This window comes from Meleagris gallopavo, chromosome 1, assembly GCF_000146605.3.
Source record: "Meleagris gallopavo isolate NT-WF06-2002-E0010 breed Aviagen turkey brand Nicholas breeding stock chromosome 1, Turkey_5.1, whole genome shotgun sequence".
Classification (NCBI taxonomy): domain Eukaryota; kingdom Metazoa; phylum Chordata; class Aves; order Galliformes; family Phasianidae; genus Meleagris; species Meleagris gallopavo.
In genome coordinates this window covers 26,729,261-26,748,820 of record NC_015011.2, presented here as the reverse complement: position 1 = coordinate 26,748,820, position 19,560 = coordinate 26,729,261, and the positions used below count along the sequence as shown (strand labels likewise).

At 33.7% G+C, this 19,560-nt stretch overlaps 1 protein-coding gene across 3 annotated transcripts in view; it reads right to left on the bottom strand.

The window, feature by feature from the left end:
* The window catches only part of IMMP2L (inner mitochondrial membrane peptidase subunit 2), a 455,429-nt gene that overhangs the window by 269,302 nt on the left and 166,567 nt on the right, over window positions 1–19,560 (bottom strand). The window lies entirely within an intron of this gene.

Here is a 19,560-nt window from a genome sequence, read left to right as displayed (position 1 = left end):
CAAGACTGGGCCCATAAGCAGAAATGTGCTCAAAGTCCTGTTGATCAGAATTTTGATCACAAGCCAAAAGTGACTCTTGCAGAATAACTACCAAGTCCTCTAGAAAAAAGACATCTGACCATTAAGATGGCTGAAGACATGGTGACTCTAAATAAAGAAACTGATTTAAAAAAAATTATGTTATTTCATTTGATGACTATAAGTACAAACAGGAAGAATGAAGAAAAAAAGTTATCACTGAATTTTGTAACTAGGGAACTAAATATCAACTGAATGCATAGGTAGCTTCTACAAAAAGTAAAAATAGGAGTCACAAACATTACTCTTAAGTAATTCACATATGTTACATATTTAAAACTCTACAATAACATACATTTTATTTTTTTAGACTTGGCTAAATAAAAATTTCTGTGGAATCATTGACAGCATATTTGTAGATAGAACAGAACTACCTTTTGTACATAGAAATTCTCTTTTTCCATGTATTTATAGTTTTTTTTATATATAATTTCAAAGTATTATTGGCATGTAAACATTCATAACATGGAAAAATCATTTCATTTTCCCTTCTGCTATTTAATAACAGGCATTTGTTTTTAAAATATATTTTTTTCTAATTAAGTTTTAGCATAATAAAATTATGCAAAGGTTATTTTCAAAGTTTCTAAAGGCAGGAAGAAACAACCTGGTGTTAATCCTAAACTATCAAAAATAGGATATTAGTAGGTTTTATACGCTTGAATGAAAAAAGAAAACCAACAACATGATGAATCGCTGTCATGCACAAAGGAAAGCTGAAAGGTATCAGATAAAGATGCTGAAATGACGTTGCTGATTTCAGCACCATAGACAGAGTTTATGGAGTGCTGCAGTTTACAAAAAAAAAAAAAAAAGTACCCACCACTGGGCCATCACCATGCAGACACTGTACATGTTAACAAGAACATGTGGGTATGTTCTGTATTCCTACCTTTTGAATCAAGCTACTGCTGAACTTACAACTGATACAGCTTAGAAACAAGAATCTTTTTCAGGCAGAAACAGCTTCGTACACTTTTATAAAATACGAACGCCAGCATGAAAATCCTTCCCCCCACCTCCATCATCATGTAAGCCCCAATTATATCTACATTATTTAGATATCTCATTAAATTGTTTTGTTTCTAGATAACTTGCATTAGCGTACAGAATTTTTGTACTTAACTGCTAAGTAACTAAGTATATCTCACAACTATTTGAATCACTCTGTAATTTATCTTGATATCAAATGAAAATATACCTGATATCTTAAGAAAAAACTGATGGTTCCATTGCTAACTGCCCAGATGCAAATGATTTAATTTATCTCTCAAAAAGAAAAATACATTTGCATTTTGTTAAATAACATTGCAATCCTCCTCTCATGTCACACTGAGGAAGTCATTTTATAACTTAACGCCTTACTTTCTCCATTTCTGAAAGATTGAGTTGAGATTTTGTTTTTAGTAGGAAAAAAGAACTTTGGTAACCAAACAACTATCAATACACATCTCCAGTAATCACTATTAAATTGAGTAATATTCTTTATTTTTGCATGTTCTATCCGCTATCATTTAAAAGTGCTACTTCAAGGAATACTAGAAAAATGCACAAAAGAACAGGATCAAAAGTGTCTCTACATTAGGTTACAAGATCACAGATTTTTCAGTAGCTCATATAATTCAAGAATTTTCACACCATAAAATAGTGGCCAAGAAATGGATTAATTTTATCCTGACATTTGACAGCAAAACTCTCTGAAACAAAAGAAAACAGAAGGCAAGATCAGTGTTTGAAATGTCTGGCTAAGCAATACTCAAAGCATAAGACATTAATTCAGTGTGTGGACACAGTTGCCTTACCTCTTTCTGTCAGCTACTATACTGAAAATAGCAATGCTCTATTCATGGAAAGATTAACCATTTACTTCTTGGTAAAACATTACAAATATCAATTCCAACATTCCATCAGTTAACAGAGACAAGATGATATATATGTACATTTAAGTTTTTGTTCTAGCTACCATAAAGTGAAACTGCAACTTCAAGTGGTAGCTACAAAATAGATAAAAGATGGCAATTTCCCTCTTAATAAAAAAATCAATTTCCAAAATTCACTAATAAAATGCACTCTGTTTATGTAACCTTAACCAATGACCTCAAGATAAAGAATAAATGGAGATCCTTTCCTCAATCTTTTGCTGGTTAGTCATAGAAAAGACACAAGGATCAACAATTGTTAAGTACTTCATCATAACACAGCTTATCAAAAGACATCTTGGATAAAACTGAGGAAGGAATGACAGAAAAAATGACAGAAAAAAAAATTAACAAGTGATTTCTTTAGAATGCTTTGAGGTTCCATGATCAACAGTGGAAAGATGATGAAATAAACTGCTAAGTAGGAAAAATATTCATTTTTGTGGAATATGGGTTGACCTTGCCAACTAATTGTTTTTGTAGATTAGTTGGTTGACCTACAAAATGTGTAATTTGAGTAGCTTCCAGTTTAATACCACTGGAAAACAACCTGAATCAGTCTCCTAGGAAAAAGACTAAAGAAATACTGATGAGAATACAATGCTACAACAGTAGCCACAAAACAAGAAGGATTATGAAAACAGTAGAAATATTCTGAACACAATATGAAGCTACTAAGATCAAAATTCATCCCAGATGTCAAAGTTTGTGAAATGAAAAAATACCTAAATTATCAATTTAACAGTTCTAGAACTTGGGTTTTAAACAAAATAATTGCAATTACTCATTTATACACATAATTCCACTTCAGTTATGACTAAAATGTGGTAAGCTATTAATAACTGGAATATTAAAGTACATGGCTATATCCTATCTTGTGAGATCTGTCCTTTGAAACTGAGAACTGACTTATTCAACAAAAATTCTAAAGAAGGTGAATCCTTCCGGGGGAAAAAAAAAAAAATCTGCTGTTCTTCAAACATTAACATGTTTTTATAAGATTTATTTAAGCATTAAGGAAGAAAAACCTCCATTTTCATCTGCCAAATGACTGTGACTGTCCAGGTATTTACATAACATGAATTAATAACAAATCATGAAATGAGATGCAGATACAAAATGTTGACATTCTAGAACACTTGATATTCACTGAACTAACCATTTCAGATTTTAAAAAGTTCCTTTGGAAAAAATATTTAATTCTTTCTAATTCTCAGCCCACAAAGACATTGAAGTAGTACTCTGTAAATGAATAGCCTTCAAAGCAACAGAATCTTTTGCTGTCATTCTTCCTTTCAGAGGAAGATGAAAGTTAGAAATAAAAATCTTCTTGCTGACTTAAAAAAAAAAAAAAAACACTTCCTTAGGTTTGTTTTGTTTTGTTGTTATTTTGCTGTTGTTGTTGCTGTTGTTTAGGTTTTTTTTTTCCTTCAGATTACATTGTCTCTACACCCTTTTTGCCTTTTCTTTCTCCTGTATCTTCCAAGCACCATGTTAGTCCTTTCCTCATTTCCTGCTACTACTGTTTTAGTCTGAAACATCACTTCCAACACTGCAAGTAAAGGCAGATGTTGTCTGACTTAATAGAGAAACTATCAAGCAAACATCATATTTGGGAGCAAAATATTTGAATATCAAAACATAAATATTAAGGAAAGACCTGGAACTCTTAAAGAAAAAATGTGCTGTACAAAAAATCAGCTAATGACATGAAGTATCATGTATAAAGCATAAAAATATAATGACACTCAGATGAAAATACTGATAGAGAGATGAGGGAATAAGGTAAAGCTGAAAGGGCAGGCAATTTGGGCAGATGGCCTATTCCTGATCCTAAAATAGCGGATGTTCTTTTCAACATTACAGTTTAGAAGAGTGGAAAACTACTCCATCTGCCTTACCCTTATGTAGCTATTGTTCCTCATTCATGTTGATTACAGTTTTATGCTGTGCTCCAAATAGCCATAGTGCTTGTGGGAATCACAAACCTACATGCTGTATCTATTGAGGTGCAAAGAGAAATTAAGAATAATTGGCCAAAGAACAAAATATTTATTATTATTGTAGTTTCTTGATCCAAGACCATTAATATTCATATTTCTACAAAATATACCATCTCATGGTATATGAGAACTTGGAAATGGGGAATTTCACCCCACAGGTTGAATTCACTGATTCCCTTCCACCCTCTCAAAGTATATAGGCCTGTAACGCCATGATCATCTAATACTATTTCCTGAAGCAGGAATTCTCCACTAACATAGAGAAATAAATGAAAGCATATGGAAAAAATACATCTATACTGGAATACCTTCCTAGAGCTAGAGACCTAGAGTAAAGAATCCCACAGTTCCTTCCAAGAATTACCCATTAAAGATACCAAGATACACAGATTATTGGGTTCTGTGCACTAGTCTGATACAGGACTCATTGTGTGTTCCCACTAGAGCTTAAGAGAAAACAGAAATGCTGAGGGCAGCTATATCTATAAGAGATAGACTTCCATATCTCAGTGCTACATCAAAGTCACCTTTAGGAAGGCTATAGATCCTGCTTCAAACTGTCCACATATCTCTAAATTATTATTATCAACTATACTGGTTGATTCCTTTTAAACAGTTCAACCCAACTTTTAACTCTAGATGCCATACGGATTTACACTCAGATTTCCTATCAGCAATGCAGCAATGATACTCCATAATATTTGGCTTAATAAATCAACTTGAGACTGGATTTGATCAGACAAAACTGTTGGTTGTTGGAGAGACAGCTCTCAGGTTCACACAGAGAAGGAAAACAAATCTGAAAAGAATCACGTTCATTACAAGATATTCAGAATTGATCCCCTCAGTTCTGACTAGTACAGAAGAAACATACTCATTTCACTCTCCGTCACCTAAGATTACCTGAAAGAAAGGCCTGTAAGGCAGTAATAGCCTCTTCTACTAACAGAAGGCAAGAACAAGGAAGAAATCAAGACACAAAAATGAACCTACACTCCGTAAATGTAGTTTCCAATGATATCACAGAGCAGAAATGACCTTACTCATCTTTTTAATGCAACTTCAGTATACCTTGAAGGATACATAACACTATCTCTGTAATAATAAAAAAAAAAAAGAAAGAAAAAAAAGAAGTGCCATGACCGAACTGAGGTCATGCAACAGCATGGACAACACAAAATAGAATGAAAAAATGAATGCTGCTTTTCAAGCTAACCAAACTGTTTGTATTTTAGCATATGAACACAACTCAGATTCCCTGAGGCAGCCATTGGACATAAAATTTGAGGGCAGATTCTTGTCAGATTTTTATAAAATATATACATAATGGTACTCTTGCTCTTAACATTTATGATGTTTCATTTGTGTCTCAAACATGAATTTCAGCTAAACTTAAAAACATACATGCTTGCACAAGTTTACCTGAAGTAACATAATACATGAACACCACCATCTCAATTCCATTTCTTCTAAGACGTATAAGATGATCTTTATGGGTCACTTCCAACTTGGGATATTCTGTGGTTCTATGACTGTAAGAGGATTTCAATACTCAAGATAGGATAAAATGTATGACTTCCAAACTATTAATTTAAACTTCAAAATAGCACTCTCCTCCATCACAACACATGCATATTCAAATGATCATGTCCAAATCACTGTGTCAGAGATCCAATTCAAAATTACTTTCTTTTAAGTCCTTCCAGGAACATCAATCTCTTTCTCACACCTTTCACATTTTTTCCATTCATTTAGCATTAACTTACTGTTGGCTCCTATAAAAATCACATTAGTCTGGGCATGCAGTCTTCTTTTTTATTATTTCATGAATGCTTCATATTTTCTCAGTTTCCTACAAAATGTGTCTTTCTCTATGTTATTTGTTATGATTCTTACAGAATTATGTGAAAAAAATAAAAACACTAAGGCTTAATTCTTCTATGGATTTGAGTGCAAATTTCAAGTATAGTTCAAGGAAAACTGCTCCTTTCAATAAACTAGATATATGAGTCACAATCTTTACTACAAACACCATCCAGAGTCTGACAAAAAACAGGGGAGAGTTCAGTCAAATTTTAACATATCTCAAGCAACACCGAAATTTTTTGCAGCCCTGTTTCCTCAGCATTCTTCAACAGTTCACTCTTCTTTACCTTTAACATTATGTTAACTAAAGTTCAATCTCTTTCTTGGTCTTCAAAAAGTTGATTAAAATGTAGGATGTCTACTTGTGCCAGAATAATTTTAAGTTATTTCTAGTTTGTATGCTGTCTGCTTTATTAGAAAGATAAAGTAGAAAGAAAATAATGTTATTATTCATCCACACTTTCAAAATCTTAACAGTTTCTGAGCATATACAAATAAACACATTATGCTAAAGCAAAGCTCTACTGAAGACTATAAAAAAGCAACGTACATCATTCATTTAATTGAAAACATTACATAGATTTTTAATTACAACAAAATGGGAGAAGAAGGACATTATTTATTTAAAATATTTTAAATAGAAAACTTTGTGGAGAACATCTGTTTCAGAATTAAATATTTAAATATCCGCCAAGGAAATACTGGGTAGTCTATAATTGTAAGTAGCAGCACAGGAATGTTCTTTGCATTCAGATACAAACAAAATTCATATGCTGTACAATATATTCTAAACTATACTCTAATGCATTTTATTGCAAGATACCACCAAAAATTCAGGATTGCCTCAGATTCAAATTCCTTCTCACTTGAAAGTTTGCAAGAGCCTGCTACTGCTATTCATCACTATCAATTATCTTCCTACAAAATTTCTTAGGCTTTAGCTTTTATTCCTCCTCCTTTTGTCTCCTTCATCTGAAAATGTATCTTTGCTTCAATTATCTTAAATGTGAAAGTTCCCCATCTTTGTATGTCACACAACATCACTCTCCCACTATCAGCATCTCCCTTTTGTTTAACATTCTGGCTCTAAACTCTTATTCCTTTTCCAAAACTAATATTCCACTGCACTGGATGTATATAAGAATAGCAATTCTCCTTGATAAACCCCTTACATTCAAATATGCTATATATAATGAAATGACTTTCCTGTCATCTTTTAATAATTAAAAGTGTGGAAACCATGCCATAAATATTCAGAAAATGAGAGAAAGTCTAAGAAAGAAAAAAAAAATGTTTAAAACAAATAAATGTAGACTACAAATCTCATCATGCATTGCTAAAAAATCAGATGCCATCACCACAAAGGTGATGAAAGATCAGAAGCTGTAGATACTCAATGATAGGTAAGTCAACGGTTAAAAAATAAATCGTAGCAGAGGATGATAGAAGTATTTTAGAACAAACCAGAAAGAAGACAGAAGAATGAGGTCAAACAGAAGAAACTGCTAAAGGATTAAGTTGGCAACAGCAACAAATAAATATGAGAACAATGAATGAATGGAGGAGCTTCTACATGTAGTTTTAATGATGACGGTGAAAAGTAGGGCAGAGGAAAGACTGTTGAAGAGGAATGGAGACACAGGTCTAACAGCCCATCCTGGTATCACTAGAATTAATGGTAGCAAGAGACGAATAAGTATCTGAAAGCAAATTTTGGACAAATTTGAAGTGTTAGTATTGACAAAGCAGGAGAAAGAGTAATGATTAAGAGACAAAGGGACAGCTAAAGAAAACAAGTGACCTTGAAGACAGCATGAAATATACATATCCAGATGTCTGGAACGAAGTAAGACAAGAATTAACAGGAATGGGAAAGATGGACAAGACAACAGGGTACACGATTTGATTTGTTCAAAACATTTAGTAAAGAAAAAAGCTGCAAAAAGCTTCTGAAATCTGTAGGAGACACTCATGTTTAGGAGATTAATTATAATTTCTATATCTTATGAGCAATAATAAACCAAATGTCAAGAAAAAAGTTACAGTACTAATTGAAAAACAAGTAATACAAAAGTATTTATTAGCAAGTGAAGAGAAATAAACAAACAATGAAAAAAGCATGTTTGGAAAGTCTGGCTAAAGTGAGGAAGGCAGCTGTAACAGTTATGGTCATTTGGGAGGTTTCATCCATGTGACAACTGAAAGTTGATAATCCTGTGTTATTAGGCAAAATAAGAAACCTCAGTGGGAAGGAGACATTACTGCCTCTAATTAAGGACAGAGCTCAAAGTCCAGAAACTACTTAACAGTATCAATTATTATGCCACTAATAATTAATTAAGATTTGTGATTTCCTAAACATTGCCACAGTCACAGCAATTCTTACTGTTGCTTTTACAAAGCCTCAAAATACCTTAAAAATAATTAATTCTAAGGGATTAACTCAAAAATCCTTCTAAAGGCAATAACAAAAGATACTGGAATGTATTCAAATTTGTTCTAAGTGACACTCAAAGAAAATGTACTCCAATTAGAAAAAAAAAAAAAAAAAAAAGCCAATCACTGTCAAACAGACTAAAAGCTGAAAGAAAAAGAAATGATTAGAGGAGGAGTCAAGGAGAGAACAAAGAAAACAAAACCCCTAAAATTAAGAGGAGGAAAGATGGAAGGCAATGATTTAATATTATATAAGTTACACTAATATACGTAAGCTATATGTGAAAATACTCACTGAAACAAGATGCAGACAGAATAAAGCATGAAAAAAAAAAAAAACAACTAAAAATAAATTATTTCCCTTCAACAATGGAAGTTCTCACTAACTGAAAAATTAGTAAAAACTTGAAAGGGAGGCAGACTGAATAATCTAATTAAGGTGTCTGTATGTAAAAGCAGAACACGTAAATATGTCCCACAGATGCTCTTCGGGGAGATCTGAATTAGTAAGTCCATAAAGTGTAATGCAGAACTTCAAGGCTTTCATTACCTTGGGTCCAAGTGAACTTGAACATAATCAGTCTAACAGAAAGGAACATTAGCTTAGTTTCACTTCCTCCACCCCTGATTAGATTGGAAGGATCCCACATTCATGTAGAAAGGTGCTAAAATACCCAGTGCTATCCACGGTAGTTCGAGCAATAATACAAACTCTCAAAGGTTAGTAGTTAATGCTCTGCAGAGATCAGATATGAGCAGCCTTCCTAAGGGCTCTATTCTGAGATTTATCCTGCTTAGCATCTTTATCAATGACTTGGAGGAGGAGGTAAAACCTTTATCAAGTGTGACAACACTAAAGTGGAGGATGCAGTCGGTATGTCTGTGGATAGGGCTGCCATTTAGGGGGAACTAGAAAGACTGGAAAACTAGGCCAACAAGATCTCATGAAAGCAAGAAGACATGCATATTTCTCACCTAGCATGGACTACCCCTGAATAAGGCTGAATGGCTCACTGTGGAGTAGCTCTGCGGAAAAAGACCTGGGGGTCTTAATGACAGTTGGCTAAATATCCTTGGTAGTGACATAGTATACTGACAGTATAATGGATTGTATTAGCGTGAATGTAGCTAGTAGGCTGAGGAAAATTATTTTTCCTTTTTACTCATCACATGTTAGCACCTGTCTGAAATGCTATGTTCAATTCTTTGCTCCTCCCATACAGCAAAGTCACTAGTCAACTGGAACAAGATCAACAGGACACTACCAAGCTGCTGGGGACAGAAGCACTTGCCCTCAAAGGGGAAGCTGAGGGCGGACTGGGCTTGTCTGCCAAATAAGAAAAAAGGATTGGAAGAAAGAAGTACCATCTTTCCTGTATCTAAGAAAACAGAGTCAGGCATATTACTGAGGTGCCAAGTAGGAGAATGAGCAACAACAATCATGAACTGAAAGAAGGAGAAAAGGGAAGTCTCAACTAGATACAGGAAAAGTAATTAATTATAAGGAAAATAATCTTAGGAATAAGTTGCCAACAGAAGTTCTGAAATTTCTAGCTTTGGAGATTTTTCACCTCCCAACTGAGTAAAGCAATAAGCAATGTGATCTGATTAATGGTTGACTCTGTTCTGAGCAGGAGGTTGAACTAGATGACCTTTCATCCAACCTGTGTAATTCTGCCAAGGAACTACATTCCCAAAAAAAGGGTATATGAGATGCAAACTACTCAGAGAAGCAGAAATATTTTAGCTGCAATTCCAGAGTTTTGATGAGGAATATCCTTTTATTCCTTTTTTAAATGATACAAAAGGCTCCAGAATAACTGCAGCCTTGCAAAGGAGCTCTAGCTTGAGTAAGTTGTTAGGCCTTTTGAATCCCTGAATTTTAAAACTCTGTTCATAACGCAGCAAAATATCTCCATCTTGTTTCAATACGTGATCTTGCATTATTTTAAAGATACTTTACTTTTTTAAAATTCTTAGAAATTTCTTACATATGTATATCTATCATTTTCACTATGATGTTTGTTTTAAATGTCCAAACGGCACAATTTTACATAAATGTAGAGCAACAGACTGAAACCAAATATATAAATGTTTCCTGCTTTTTTTTCTTCCAACTCAGATGCAAGTAAGTAGATAAAACAAGCATCTTTTTTTTTTCTTTTTTTCTGGAATATAAAAAATTTAAAATCCATCAACATGAAAAAAAGATTCAAATTACCTTCTTCCTTCTAAAAAAAGTATGAAACTTTGATGATTTGGAAATCTTTCCTTTTGTACTGCTAGATATTTCAGAGTTTCATTTATTTGGGGAACATTTTTACTCTGTAGCTTCCATATTAACATTATTTCAGCAACATTAGCAAGGTTAAAAAGCAATAAAAAAGGAATAAGAAAGAATAAAAAATAAACAAACAAAACAGAGACAGAATTCACCTATCTTCTGTGGAAAATTATTGGAAATATGCATGGAAAATGCAGCAGAAATCAAGATATTCAGTCACAAAGGAGAAAAGTGATAATAAGCAGAGCTTAAGAATGATGTACTATCACTGGCTAGCGGGAATGAGGAACACTAAGCTACACATGCATTAAATTCTGATTATAATGCAATCAGTTAGCATTCAGGTATATATACAGGAATACAATGAATGATTTTTTAAATTATAAGTTTGCTTAGCTTGATATTCTGTCTCAGACAAAGTTCAACAGAAGATGCCTAACACAAGAGCAAAGGATCAGGGCAATACAGCATACCAGACCCTATTTCCATTCCTGGACCTCAGGAACTTCCTCACTCAGGGGACCTTCATGCATCTTCATGTTTAAGAGCTTTCCATGCACTCTTCCCTCATTAATTCATCTGATCACTTTTTTAACTTATGGAAGTCTGTAACATTCAAAACATCCTCATGATGTGCAAATGAGTTCTAATGATGTTAAAGAACAGGCTAAAGAGATGTGTGAATTTTTACAGCCATATGCAATTCCAGAGCTTTTATTTTTTCATATATACAGAGGATTCAAAAACTTTTTCTCTTTTAAACTGAAGAGTCAACTTTCTCAAATTTTAATGTCAAAATTCTAATGTTTCCCACATACTAAAATAGGCACTATGTTCTGTTAGATTACCTGATTTAGTCAGTCTAAGCAAACTAAACACAAACACCTACATTGCTTGGGATCAGAGGAATAGTCATCGGTGGAGGAACCCTAATAAACTAACCTGTGAAAACAAAGCATGGTAAACGAGCACTCCTGACACCACTAAAGAATGACTAAATCATTGTTCCTGGTATGAAAGCCACCACAGTGGCCCAAGGAAAGAAACTTCCCCCAAACACTTCACAAACTAAAGGAGATTACTGCACAAAGTAAAAATTTGATCTGGGAGATAGAGGAAAAAGAATTTGGGGATTGTGTAATTGTACGGCAAGTTTTAAATAGAAGTATGAAAAACAGGAGGAAAGAATTCAGGTGGATTTGGTAAAAATTAGTAAGGAAAACACATAAAAGGGAAGAGTCCACTAAGTTGTAAGCCTCTGGCTGGTCAGTATGCTTGTCTGGCCAAGTGTTCTACCTGATCACTGCAGTCTGTCCTGTTTCATTAAACTTCAGTCCTAACTATTCCTTGTGTAAGTAAGCTTTCCAGTCTGTGTGCATGCATGCACGATTTGGTAGAGAACATCAAGCTGAACTGCAACCTCTGTGGGAGAACAGGTGTCAGTGCCAATTGCTCAATGGGGACTGCAGGGCTGGGTGCCAGTAACTGTAGGATACTGGGGCCTACGGCACAGCTGTAGGGCAGACTAAATGAATGTCTGAAACTAGCCATTCAAGAACCATGTTGTGTGTAGCTTTGGATGTGAGCACTAGCAAACCTCTTATCAGCCAGAGAAGGGGGAACAGGATCAGACGATTCATGCTGTTTGTGTTCATTATGCTTCTACTGCTGCTGGTAAAGACACTGCTTTCTGTCTGTGCTGGTCTCCTGGCTGGCCACCTGTGTCTATTGCACAGTGTGGGCATCTGGCCATAGGGAATGTGTGTTCAGCCTCTCCACAAACTGAACCTTGGGATATTTATCATAAACAAAATCAGAGGATTGCCCAGATTAATCTCACTATATATATATAAATGTGCTTTTCTACACAGTTTAAGAAGAAATTGCTTCTGATTTCAAAATATTTCATTATAAACATTCCTGTGCTATTTTCACATTTACTTTCTCTTTACAATACAAGACAAACTTTCACTGCAACATCATCACCACAGGGTATAGGAATTGATAAGGGTAGGATTATTGGTTCTGATGTATGCTGACAAATTTTGCCTAGTTTTCTCCCCAAATTCAGTCATGCTATACCTCTGAAACCATTTGCTTTTCTCTCTAGCAATAGAACTGCTAGCTACTAAAGACAACAACCTTTGTTTCTACCTTTGAGATTCTTACAGCTAATTGCTCAAACTGACAGCATCAACCAGGGTAAAATCTTCTTGTGTTCTCAGGAACATATTAAGGGAGCTATACCTTTATTAGTCATACTGTCTTTGGTGAGAGAACACTCAGTAAACAGTAATTGCTTTCATTTTACCTTCTGATATTATTGTGCTATTTCTTTCCAAACAATAGCTAATTACATCAATTTGAGTCTGGTATCCTTATCACACAAAAAGCTGATTTAGTGATAGTTTGTTGTCTTGTTCTTTCTCCAGTGTTCTGACTGATGCTCGTGATCTTAGCATTCTTACCCAACCAATTGCCAAACTTCAACACAGTTTGGGAAAGTCTACTATCTGTCCCCAGTATTTTCTATTAGCTTCCCTCACAAACTCCCAATCAATGGAAAACACTAAATGCAAGGACTCAAGTTGTATTTAAAATATCTGCTACAGTCTTCAGTCATATAGGTCTGCACTGATCCTTGCTCTTTCCATCAACTAGTTAATCATGCTGCAGAAGCAGTGATTCCTTTCTTTTGTCATGCTGATGATAACAGTGAAAGAACTTTAAATATTAAAGTTCATGTTTGTTCAAAATCCTCTACCTGCTTGGTAGAGGATCCAGCTGGATCCCTGCTTGCCTAGAATCCAGCTGGAATTCCATACTAAACTATCAGATGTATAAGCGAAAGGGAAATCTGCACTCCCTTTGGAGCTTCAACTTCTTCCTGATACACACTAGACAGACCAGCAAGTGTACCTTATCTAACGTAACTAGATACTAATGCTACAGTTAACTATATCATTATCTTAAAATCTTTTCCTTGTTTCAATTTTTACATTCACTTCAATGGCAAACAACCCATCACAGCTCCTTATTTGTTTATTTGTAATACTATTAAAGTTTCAGACTGTTATTAACTCCAAAACATTACCTATTAAAAAAGACCTGTGCATGGAAAGGAAATATCAAAGTTCTTAAAGGTTTTTCATGCTTCCTAACAATTTCTTTAAACATGGTGCAGGAATATATCTAGTACTTGCCAATATTTTATTCTACTTGTTTCACCTTTATTAAGATTTCAGACTTCAATTGATTTGTAAATACTGATAAAACGTCCTCTTCTGCAGTGAAAATAATCAAGCTTTACTTTTAAAATATTTTCCTATTAAAACAGCCACTTTATTGTGAAGTATAAATTTTAATAGCATATAGTGCAATGAATTCACAAGTCTCCAACCCGGCCCAGGATACTGCAAAATCAATTGTGCTGTGAATGACTGCTCATATCCACTCAGCATGAATGACTGCCCTGTAGAGTACATGGATATTTTTCCCTTGTGCACAACACAACCTACATTATATAGCTGAAGGAGAAAATGATTCATATTTTCTACTGCTCATTCAAATTTTGTGTACTAGAAACCTCATTTTCTAATTGTCTCAAGATGTTAGTGACCGATTCTCCCAAACAAGTTTTATGAGTCTCTGATTAGCTTATACACCCTTGGTTTCTGCCTTTTATTTTATAAGAAATTTTCCATGAATTTCTTAGCACAATGGGTCATTCACAATCTCTAGACTACATATTACATATAAAAAATTATAAATGCATATGTCCACTAGCGTATGTTGTTATTACTTAAAATAACCAGCAAGTATTACAAATGATAGAAATTATAAGGTTAATTCTCACCTTAAAAGCAACAAAAACAATAAATCAGAATTTAGGAAATCATTACTTTGTTAATTCACATGTTCACAATTTTCTAGTCTTGCAATGATCGATTTTATGACTAAATTCAAGCATAAAAAGTAGCACATACTTAAGAATGTAAGTGCCTATAAACTCAGTTCCAGAGTGCTGTGGTTTTTGGAACATTTGTCCTATTACCTTCAGAGCAGAAAACAACCACCGCAATATTCAGTGTTCAAAAGATTCTAAAACTGTTTTTCCAGCCCTCGCCTCAAACCTTAGAAATAATTTAATATTATTTCACATGCAATGCTAGAATCAATATTAACATTGAATCATAAGTGATTCTTACATTTACAGTCAGTTGAGCTGCCATGAAGCCACTATCATACCACGACAAAAAATATTTTGTAAAAACAAAGGACAAAAAGCAAGCAAGAAAAAAAATGCAGCATTAGAAATTAATAAACTGTAATTACACTAGAGGATGGTGATATTTTTTTTCCAGATTAGAGAGTTTAAAAAGGTTAGTAACAAGGCTAACAACAATAATTGTAAAATGAACTGCTTTAATTACTAATGTAAAATGGAATGCTCCACACAAGTCTTACTTTCAACAGCCCTGAAAAGAATGCCACAGAAACGTAATTAGCTTTCGGAAATTACTTCAGTAAAAAGTAACTACAGAAAGGTATGAATAGATTTTAGGTACCAAAATGTGAGCTAAACAATACAGACAAATTAAAACAACAGTCACATTAAAAAATGAAATCCAGAAAAGAAGAAATTTCATGAAACAGTTTCAGACTTGGAATCAAAATAAACCGAAACCAGCAGGAGATCTTATCCTTGACTGTTGAAGCCCTGAAAAATTTCATAAATCTCCCTAAATTCTAAATTTTCCTTTGTTGTTCAGATCTAGAGACTAGTAATTGCAGTATAACTCAACAGAGGTTTAAGAGAACAGCAAAAAAGACAGCATCATTACCAAGATGCCACTGAAAAATGAGAATATTTGTTTGTTTCTATGAATGGTCTCAGTCATCACTATGTGCATTTAGCATGTGTGTTATTCATATTCAGAAAATGAATACTTTATCATTAAAACACGACACTATTCTTATTACGAAACCAGTACTATCTTTTGAACTACAACGTAAATTAATGTGTAAAGATTTCCTGCTAAAAGAGACTACCTTTTAAATCACTGTTTAAATAAATAAATAAATAAATAAAGATCATTCAGACATTTTCTAGAGATCTACCACCAATATTTTTCCACTAAACCATGTCCCTCAGTACAAAATCTAAATGTTTCTTGAACACATTCAGGGACAGTGACTCAATCACCACCTCCCTGGGCAGCCTGTTCTAAAACCTGACCACTCCTTTGGAGAAGAAATTTTTCCTAAAGTCCAACCTGCACTTTCCCTAGTGCAACTGTCTTGGAAATGAAGGAACAAGCAAAGAGACATTATTTTATTTTTGAGTAATTCTCCTCAGCATAGCGATGTCATCTGTTCCACAAATTAAGTATCCATACTGTGAAAAGGAGGAAAAAATTAAACTCAAATGTGTTTATAATTTTGTGGCTTTAGAATTTCATAAAGGTATCTTTACTCGTGTGTTTCCAGAAACAGTAATAAGCACAATTCAATTGCTTTCCTAGTAGTAATCATTATTTTTTATACTTCCCCTGAGAACATTTTTATTCATCAATTGCCCAAACAAAACAGTTGCAATTTTTAAACCCTTTCTTCTCTAGAAAATCTCTCCACATACTCAATGTTCCACATGACTATACGGTCACAGTAAGTTTAATGAATTCACTTAGGAATTCTTAGGGTAAACTTGCTTACTACTTCTCTTCATCTCTTCCTGATGAATTTTGTTTTCCACTAGACAGCCTCTTCGCCTTTTTTTCTGAAGTTCCTCAGTCTTCCATGGTATTACATCATTCAAGTAGTTTGATGTTACACGTTAAATCTGTCCCCTCTTCAACAGCACCATTTCTAAACAGCCCAAACAAGATTTTACTTTAGTATGCTGTCATACTGAAAAGGTCACCACTTTCATTAATCTGACCTCATTCAGTATATTACTCCCCCAGTATCTGAATACCATCTGTACAAAATCAACATCAATTAGGCAATTTTAATGGAGTCTGTAAAATCTACTGGAGAATACTAGAAGTGTCACTTCGTTCTGAGAAAGTTTTACAGTGGGAAATGGTCCGTTATTTTTCTTAAAAAAAAAAGTCATAATTTAGATCTGTCACTTCTGGAAGATTAAAATCTTCATTATTCCACTTTCATTATTTGTAATAATCTCATAATATTCAAAATTACATAACATTTTATTATTTTAAATGTTATAATGTTATAATTCATGTCGGCCTGCTACCTGCATCTACCAAAAGGCAAAATTTTTGCTTTTCTGCTCAAGTTACAAAAATAGTTATTCAAATAACTGATTTTTCTAATACAGAAGGATTTTCAGTATAGAAGAAGAGATTTAGACTAAGAATTAAGGAACTGTAAGAAACTACTCTGCAACAGTAACATCAAATTACTACCCTGCTCATAAGCTGAACCCATCACTATTGTTCTATTCTGTCACAACAATTTATCCTAGAAAATAAGCTGCACTATGTCATACACCAATGTTGTGATTCAAGCAACAAATTTTAGAACTGCAAATGATGTACACATCTATTTTACACTATGGAACAACTAAATGAGAAGAAGCATCTGATGAAGGAAATAAATCATGTGTGAAATTCTTGTGAGAAAAAACAATCTACTTGCTTCCATAACCTATGCTATTAATAAAATGCCTAACCAATTACAGAAACAAAACGTGACCTCAGTTTACAGCTGTCACATTTTGATGAAGGGAAAACATGAGAAAAAGCCTTCCTAGAAGCTACTAAGTCTCACTTGTGCTAGCTTCCTTTCCTGCAAAGTTTTCTTGAATTGCACACTTTTATTATAGGCTTTTATAACGTTAAATTAAGCATACTATAAATATTTTACTTACATCATTAAAACAAACATTGTGGAAGTAGAAATAATTTTTTTTTTTTCCTTTTGTCTATATTTACTGGCAATGAATCATAGAATGATGTTCAATGGTAGGCTCCTATGGAAATCATCCTGCCTAAATCATTGTCAACTTCACAGTTTGATAAGGTTGCTCAGAGCTTCTACTAGATAAACTCCAGAAAATAAAATGCATTTATTGTATCACGTCTTCTCTGAACCATCTTTTATTATTATTTTTAAATTCTTCAGGCTATCTTGGACTATAAGCATAGAATTTTTCTATGCTTTTTCTACAAGGAGAAAAAAGAATTCTTTTCCATGATAATAAGAATAGAAAAACATTATAGAACACAGTCTACCTTTATAACAACAGTTGGATATCTATTTATTTATTTTGGTTATCAAGCCATAAAAACTAAATAACAATGTGGCTATTTTTATAATATATTTCACATTATGTCAGTGAAAGCTACCTTTCCTATAAATTCTCCAAAAAGACACTTTAGCCAAGTAGATTTATCTCTAGTACAGATATATTTTGTTATTGAGTTAGGTAACACATCTCAGATCACAGTAGTAATTAAAATATTAAAACCAACATGTTCATGTGCTCTGTTTTCACTGAATGAGTGAGGGCAACCAAACAGGAACAAAGATGGAAATAAAAACAGTTAAACCTACAGCATAGCATTAATGTCTATAAAGTCCAAGATTCAGAAGTGGGGAATATACTTGAACCTAACCCCTTAAGGGACTAGACCTTCTCTAGCACAGTCAGTTATCAGTTACTCACAGGTAAACAGCAAATATCCTCAAGAATTTTTTATCTAATTTGAATAATCTGCTGAAGTTTCCTAGTTATTTGTCTGGGCTTCCCCAGAAGAAAAACTAGGACCCAAGAAAGGTATATATCAATGGGTATGTACATTGCAGGGTATGCATGGAGTACAGACATTTTGCTGCCAATTACATGACAAATGAAAGCAGCCCATTTTCAGATCCAAGAAGAAATTTGAAGTAGTACAGGCATGTTTTTGCAGCACTGCATATAGGATAATATCGCTCATTGTCTTAAGCTATTTCTGCATGGAAATGGGTCACTGACCTACAGCTGTATTAACACATTTTCAAAATGACATAGAGATATTAACCTAAGCTAGTCTAACCTGCAACTCACACAACTGCAGCCCCTAACGCAGTGTTAAAATAGAGCATACACACCTACTTAAAAAAAAAGGAATAAAATATGGAAGACCTGCTTTTGCAGTATTGTAATGCAGGGTCAAAATGCCACAATAAAAAAAGGGATTGCAATTTTAGTTTAATTGAATGATGCAATGTCATGTGGAAAGAACTAATGTAAATGACCTCTAAACAATGTCTGCTCTTAATTGTGACTTGCAACTCAGAAAAACCTCTTACTAAATGAATCTGAAAAAAAACCAAAAACATATCTCTTGAAGAAAATAAGTTGAGATTTGTATTTAGAAGAGAGATTTAGGGGGGGGAAAAAAAAAACAACCCAAACTTAAATTTAGATTTCAGCTGTTCAAAAGTATTACCTCTTCATATACAAAGAATTGATTTGTGTTTTGATTTATATCTAAGAAATGACTTAAGACACCACAGAAAAAGTTGAAAGACATTGTCCCTGGCAGGGACTATTTAATTTAGTGGGTAAGCTCATACAAAACCTTTATTAGATAGCAGTTTGCTTGAAAGACTGACAAACAGAATCAAGGACATCCATTATCAGAAGAAATTCCCTTGCTTATTTCATTTAGGCATTTTTTTTGTCTGCTCACAATTAATTCATTTTGCTTTCAAACACTCTTTTCATCTAATACAATTTCATTAAATGAAAACTTGTGCTGAGAGGGGTGGAAGTAAAAACATAGTTATGATTTATGATAATAAAATCAACAGAAGTTTATTCCCTTACCTTCAGAGTGGGAACTTTGAAAGTTTTTTTTAATATATTTAAGACAAGTGAAAGAAAAACTACCAAGGAGATGTTTCTGTGGGAAAAAAAAAAAAGAGTTTCAGACTTCTGTCACAAAATATGCTTTCTTCT